The following is a 6924-nucleotide window of genomic DNA, read 5'->3' as shown; positions in this document are numbered from 1 at the left end:
TTACTCACGTTATTATCGCCAGCCAGAGAGGGGCTCGGCAGGGAGGATCTGCTCTTTCTGTGGCTCTGTGTGCCGGGCCCCAGGGGCAGCCTCTGCCTCTGTAAAGGATGCCAGCTGGCCGGGGCTGCGTGGGGAAGTTCTCCAGGCCCAGAGCACCTCCAGCTTCGGTTCCGTGTGTAGGACCGGCGCGATGGGGCCGCTGATCCCCAAGGGGAGGTGGCGGGCCGAAGTGAGCTGGGATTTGGAGACAAACCTCTGCAGAGCAGCCCCATTTCCTCTCTCTCGTCAATATTTATCAGTTCTGTTCCATCTTCAGGGGTCTTTCCACCATGTTTTAAATATATTTTCCTTCTGCAGACCGCAGTTATTTGAAATGCTTCAAGAAAAGTGATTTCTTTCATAAAGTGACTGAGATGACTTGAAGTGCCAGAGTTTTGCTCAGAGTGATGACAGCCAGCAAGGTCTGCTGGGACAGCGCTCGGGCCGCGGAGCGGGCTCGGCACTCACCGCCTGCAGGGAGCACAAAGGCTCAGGGTTACCACTTAAACACCGGGATTTTCTCTCCATCGTTCCTACACACACGTATGAGTACATTCATTATTTGTATCAGCACAACGGGGATTTGGGGAGCTGGGCAAAGTGAGACTGAGGAGTTAAATCCTGATGGGGATTTCAGGGCCTCAGCTGGAAAATCTCCACAAGCTTGGAGCAATCAAATGCAGCTGAGGCCAATTTAAAACAAAACAAAACAACATCAACAAAAATCTATCTGTTCTCATGGCAGGGGGATTTGCAGAGCTGTTGCTGAACAATAGGTCTCAGGATATAAAAGACATTTTTAAGCAGGTTAAGGTATGTGGTGGGTAGAGTGTCTGTATGTGCAAGCATGTGTGAGCAAAAGACGTGTGTTTGAGTAAGAAACCCAAAAATAAACACATAACACTAGAGAAGTTTTTCACTGTTTAAGCAGAGTGTTATCTGATATTTCATACAGTGGTTATTTTCTGGCCTTGCCATAAAACCAGCAGGATGAGTGAGAAAAAACCTCTGCCTTTTTTTTTTTTCCCCCTCAAAATATGTATTTTCCCTGACCAGTGAGGCATTGTTATTTCATATTAGGTGTTTTCAGGATGTTGAAATTCACTTTCTTTTCTTTTTAATTTCCTAATTAACCTTTCTTATAAATTTTGAGACTAACTATGAATTGCATTTAGTAGCTTTCTCGTGAGTTGTTGATGTATTTAGGATTTGACATTTGGTAGGTTAGAATCAGTTGTGTAAATCCATGGATATGTGTTTTTTGTGTTGGTTTTTTTTTTCTATCAACTATATCTACAGAACTATCATAGTTATATAAATATTTATGGCTAAGTGCCTTTTAATCCTCAGTGCTATACTTATTTAAAGTTTGCCATTTCTACTTTCAGTACTGTCAATAGACTGATTTGTTAGATTTATGTAAAGTGTGTAGTAAATCTTAACACCTTTTAATTGCTTAACATCCTTTAATTGCTGCTTTTAGCAGTTCAAAAAAGTTTCAGCCCTTTTTTTTGTTTTGTTTTGGAGGAAAGAGACTTGGATTTTTTTGCATTTGCTTCCCTTTTTCTCTGATTCCAGGTAAGATATGATAGGTCTCAAGTGAGTATATTGCCAATTGTATCACATCATCTTTCACTAACTTAAAATGCCCTGTATATATCATGTGTCACTGCAGATGAGAATTCAAATTTGAATATCATGGTAATTGTCCTCTGCAGAAATCTACATTCCTGATGAAACTAATATGACAATTTGTGTTCTATGTCTATTTTTTTGTTTGTTTGTTTTTGTTTTAAGGAAAACCTCATGCTATGTTCATTCAAAGCTTTCTGAGGCTTTGTTTTTCCCTAGAAGATGTCCTAGATTTTATTCTTTAATGTTGTCCCTGATTTATTGAATGTCCATGTTTCCCTGGATAGTACCATCTTTTGAGTTATACATCATTGGAGTGACTCATTCCGATGATGTATTGCATTAATACATCATCAAAGCGCCTTGCTCTGCTGTTGCACTAATGATATGTTAGTATAATACATCATCAGAGTGAACTGCACTGATGATGTATTACTCAGATGGTGATGGCATTCTGTGAAGAAAAGGTTGAGGAGCAGGTTCAATACAGTCACAGGAGAAAAATTAGTCAATACAGAGTATAACTGTTTCTCCAGTAGTGATGCTGATGCTAAATTAGCACCATAGCCCCTGATCTGTACCCTTGCAGAAACACTGAGACATGCATTATCCCCGAAAGAGGAATGAATTCAGAACACTCAGCTAAAGGATTTTACAGAAGAGAGGAGAGGTGTAACCATACATATCACTGGAAAGCTAAAGGTTATATATATAGCTATAATTACTGGGTATCGAGAGATCGAATGAATCAAACGGGGCCAAAATGAGACCAAAGTGAAGATATGTTCAGTAGCTGCCTCTCTGGTGGAGAATGTGACACATAGGGAGACAGAGATATAAGGGCTATAAATATGCTGTCTGAATTAAAACAGCTGCCACTTGAAGCCCACAGCAGGGATATTAAAACATTGTGAGGCATGTAGGAAGTCTATGCTATAGTATTTTCTTTAAACTTTAAATTAGGTAAATTTTAGACATGTTATGTCACAAGCAGAACACCCTGTCTCAGTGCTGTGTGCTGTCTCATGATTTTCAGGTGTGTTCAGCAACAGAAATTTCTAAGTGTGCACAGTTGATACACATAGAAACAAAAGGTGTTAAAACTTTTGGCGTTCAAGTTCCTTAAAATTGTGTTTTTCAGAGACTAGAAGGACAAAGTAGTGTATATGTATGTATGACTGGAAATCCTGCAAAGTCAGACTTGTGTTATGCTGATATATTTGTAAAAGTGACACTTTATATGAGTCACACTTAGTTTCTTTTACTTGTATATATCTATCTCTTGGTTTGATCTTGGGAAGGAGGTTCTGGCTCGGCTACCTTCTGAGTTCACTTTCCAGGAAGGTGGAGGTGAAAATAGTGTTTAAATGAAACCTGTCGAGCTTGTAGAGAAGAGACAGAAGGTATTATTCCCAGATTTATTTATCTAATGCAAGGGATGGGCTGTGACATATTTTTCTATATGAGAACAAAACATAATACAGGTATAAAAAGTGTTGTGGCATGGTGTACATGTCCCTGCAGATCTTGCTTTTCCACCTTCCCCCTCATTCTGTTAACTGCTAATTCTCTTCGTTTTTGTCAGCTGTTTTGCAGCTAGTGCAAGGCAGGTTTCATGCTCCACCATTCTACATTACCACTCCATTCCTGCCCTGCACCACCTGCAGAGCTGGGGTGGGCCTGGCATTTCTCTGGGATGTGTGGGAGAATGCCAGGCTATAGCTCCAGGAGCGTTTTGCAGAAGGGTCTGTGCACAGCTTGCTGGTGCTCTCCTTGCCCTAGGACCATGTTTTGACTGGACTGGCAACAGGATCAACTCCTATTCTGGGTTACTCTCGTCTCTGAAACGGGGGGAGAAATTTCCTTTGTAATCATGGATTCCCTTCTGTCATCATGCAGATGATTCCCACACTCACCATTGCCCTCACAGTCTCCTTGATGCCAGACCAAAAGAAAATCAGAACCAAAAAGCAGCTAGAGCTGTTTTGTGTACAGTCAGTTTGAAGAGCAGCACAGCAATGAGGGTAGTGCCACTGAGGTGCAGCAGCATGGGGCTGTGCCTCCTGACAGCAGGAAGGGAACACTCTTGCCTGTCTGAGCAGTTTCCTTACAAAACTCTCTGAGGACTCCTACTTCTGGCTGTTTCATGCTGTATTATATAAGCTTCCAAACCAGTCCTTCTTTCTTTCATTTCTCTCCTGCTCATCTGTCTTCTGCAACTTGCAGAAAGACAGTGTGAGAGTGGCTTAAGATACTCTTTTGTTCTCTCTCTTTTTCTTTTATTCTCCCTTCCTTTTCTTCTATTCCATTTGTTTCCCAGTTCCATTCCAGCTTTTTCTTTGTATAGGTAATTGTTTTAAACTTGTATTATGTGGTCAAGATACACTTTAGATATAAGTTAGCTTTGAAAAGAAACCATATTGTGCCCATTCTTGAAAAAAATCACAATAGTTTGTGGCGATAGTCCCAAGATATTTATCAATGCAGCAAGTAATTGTTTCTCATTATTTTCAAATATTGCTTGACTCTGCTCTCAGGAACTGAAATTGTTCTTTCAAGCTTTTATTTGGAAATGAATACTTAAAAGCTACTCAATATTTCTATCACTACTGCAGGTATTTTCATAACACCCCTCTCTTGTGATCCTTTAGAGACACTTTATAAGGAACAGAACAATAGACAAGATTTTAAAAAGAAAATCAGGAAATTGGTGAACTTATTTATTGTGTGTGGATTTCTGATATTACTTTTAGACAAAATAAATTTGATGGTGTTCCACAAAGTGCAGAAGAAACATTTTAAAAATTATTTTTTCAATAACATTTTCAGCATTCAGATTTAGGATCTGATTTGCCATTTTCCATTTGTGGATCCGTACTAAAGCCTTAATGTTTGCAACATTATTTAGAAAAATTGAAGATGTCATGAAAAGTAACCAGGTTACCACTAGACATGTATAAAATATTACTTCTGCAGCCTAATTAGTGGTAATGACTTTTAATAATGCAAGAACTAGAATGTACCCTTTGGGTCTGGACAGACTAAGGCTTACTTTTTAATGTGGTTCATGCATGTGTTTTGTTTCATCTAAGACAATCTGCCATAACATAGGACAAAACAAGATGTTCTAATTTTCTATAAATAAAGCTTGCTTTGGTTCAGATAGAAACTGCCAATTGCAGATATATACACGTTGTTCATAATTTATAAACAATAAACACTTCTTTTGGCAGGCTGCCATGCAGTTCCTTTCTGCTCAAGCTCTAAACTGTGAATGAGAAATGATGTGAAAGTTACAAATGGAATGGCTGAGGGACCTGGCAGGGTTTGAAGTGATATTGGTGACAATCCAAATCCATGCTAGACTCCGTTAGGACAGGCCAGTTCAAAGATGTAGTACAACTTACTGGAAGTGGCTATATCAATGAAATGTCAAGTGAAATATATATAGTAGTCTAATTGCCATGTGGTAATGACAGAATATTGCCGAGGCTTTTCTCATTCCGGCCTTTCATATTGTGGCGGAGATGCAGATAAGCAGTTACTTGTGCATCTGGATTTCAAATGGTTGAAACTTCAGTTGGCTTTATGTTTATAAGAGTGATGTTGGATAAAATGAATCCTTTTGGGGAAAAGTGTGGAGGGATTTAGGCATCAAATGAGCCATAACTGGCAAATTGTTGGATTCTCATTGCTTTGAACATGGAAATCCCCCCTTTGAAGTAAGTTGCTTTCTATCTCCAGTCTCCTCTGCCATGCCTTATTACAGCTTTAGCATGGGATCACCTCTGGAGTTGTTTCCTTCTTCTCCTCTCCCAATCAGCACAAAGGGGATATCCTACTGAAAGGGGTGCTAGGCTGACTCATGTCACGTGAATATCACAATCAGGCTTTTTATGGGATCAGTGGACTTGTTTCTATGTGCCAGTAATCCAAACACTTATTTCTTCTGTCTTCTTCAAGGGTTAGAACGTGCTAAAAATTCAGGCTTTTTTATTTGACTGAAATCAGCTAGATTTGGGTGGAAGAACCTTCTTTTGAAAATATTTATACTTCTGTCAAGTTGTCAGCATGTCACTTCTCTCATAGCAATCTACATTGTTAGAGCTCTGCTCTAACAGGCTCAGATTTTCCTGAGTTGGTTTGGTTTAAGCAGGCTCTAGCATTTCCTTGCCTAGTTTTCCTGGATATATTTCCTATAGCCCATTGCTACACTGCAGTGATATATGTGCTTGACCTGTTTTTTTGACACTGCACAAGAGACATTTTTGTCTCATCAGAAAGCACACATACAGTTTAGTGAGGCTCATATATTTAGTTAATTCCTTTTAAGTTCTGATTTTCAGTGATTTAAGAATCAGAACGCTATTTCTGTTCATTTGCTGTTTACCATCTCTATGCACAATCAGTGTCCCTTTCTGATGCAGTCTGCTACTCTCCCACACCTGTAACTTAACCTCCTCTTCCTGTGTAATTTATATACTGAAATTGTTATTCTCCATTGATCCAAAATCAAAAAGCCCATTGATTTTTGCCATTCTGCTTTTTCAGAAATGCTTTGTTACATTGACCACAGGCCTACAGTTGAAGCCTTCAACTACAGTTGAAGTTCACTGAAGTCAATGGATGTCTTTCAGCTAACTCTGGACAAGCACTGAATCAAATTCTAAAATGCATATTTCTCCTAAAAAAAAAACAACAGCAAAACTTTTTCAGTAGAGGAGGCAGAAGACCAAATCTGTGTGTATGCATGCACTGTCCCTCAGGGACATTCCTCTAGAATTGCAGACAGCAGTATAATAAATCAATTATCTGATTAAAACAAAAATAATTAATATGCAATTATGACAGATGTCAGGCCAATTAATATGTAAATATTCATAAACTACCTGACAAATTGCGCATATGCAAGTAGAAATCTTTGAGTATGAACACCCCGCTGTGTTTGTTGAACATAAGGGCAGGATGTTTCTAATTTGGTTGGGGAAAATAGCAACATGTATTTCAAAATAATTTTGTTTTCATTTATCAAATACACATTCCCAAGAGTGAACAATGAGCTGTAATGTGTATAAACAAATAAAGTCTTTGTGTCTCAGCACTCCAAAACTTAAAATGTTTGATTAAAATTGGCAGAACTAATATAAATCCAAGAGTCATTCAAGCTATGGTAACATTAAAAAAATGTATACTTGTTCAGTTAAGAAGCTGCAGGTCTTCACCAAGCTATCAGGTTTAACTAATTAATGACTC

At 38.8% G+C, this 6924-nt stretch overlaps 1 long non-coding RNA gene across 1 annotated transcript; it reads left to right on the top strand.

Moving 5' to 3' along the window:
• Positions 1-785: 785 nt before the first annotated feature.
• On the top strand, positions 786-6650 carry LOC148183776 (uncharacterized). The gene is made up of 3 exons (XR_015773187.1): positions 786-852; positions 1567-1617; positions 6223-6650. It is a non-coding gene; the product is annotated as an uncharacterized LOC148183776 (long non-coding RNA).
• The last annotated feature ends 274 nt before the right edge of the window (positions 6651-6924 follow it).

The sequence above is a fragment of the Pseudopodoces humilis genome, chromosome 9, assembly GCF_049639895.1.
Source record: "Pseudopodoces humilis isolate 2021_Gansu_Grassland_sample_001 chromosome 9, ASM4963989v1, whole genome shotgun sequence".
Lineage (NCBI taxonomy): Eukaryota > Metazoa > Chordata > Aves > Passeriformes > Paridae > Pseudopodoces > Pseudopodoces humilis.
Note: the sequence above shows the minus strand (reverse complement) of the source record. Positions and strands in the feature narration are given on the sequence as shown.